Here is a 598-nt window from a genome sequence, read left to right as displayed (position 1 = left end):
AGTTCCTGTGTTTAAAGTCACAAATGGTACTGCGATGTTTTATTGTGGCAGAGCAAAATAGTCCAATAATTACTCGGTCGCTTTTATTCTGTGACTCATGTTAGAAGGAAAGCTCTTAAATGGACCCTGCAAACTCGGAATTAAACACTAGCGTTTATTTTTCTTTATTCCGCGTAATGCCATGCTTTCGCTGGAATTAATACGCAATACGTTTCTGAGTAACGTCCTCATTTTTGCCTGTAATTTCAGTGTTTATTTCCGTGAATAAGACCAAAACAACTCAATTCGTATTCTGTTTGACATTCATAATGGACGGATCATTTATAACTGAATCACTCTTTGTTTACAGACAAAAATAAAATGGGTTTGTTGAATGTATTTTTTTCCTCCGTGAGCGTTTCGCTTGTATTACTGACTTGAGTTTTCCCTTCCCATTTACATCGCCGTTGATATTACTGTAAATAGCAAGGTCTTTCCTTTTCTCATACTCCATAATATGATCATTTTCATGAAGATAAAACATTAATAATCCTTACTGTCAAGTAGATATTTTATTTCATTGTAGTATGCAAGGAAAATCTTGAATTAGTTATCGGTA

This window comes from Macrobrachium rosenbergii, chromosome 59 (assembly GCF_040412425.1).
Source record: "Macrobrachium rosenbergii isolate ZJJX-2024 chromosome 59, ASM4041242v1, whole genome shotgun sequence".
Taxonomy (NCBI): Eukaryota; Metazoa; Arthropoda; class Malacostraca; order Decapoda; family Palaemonidae; genus Macrobrachium; species Macrobrachium rosenbergii.
Note: the sequence above shows the minus strand (reverse complement) of the source record.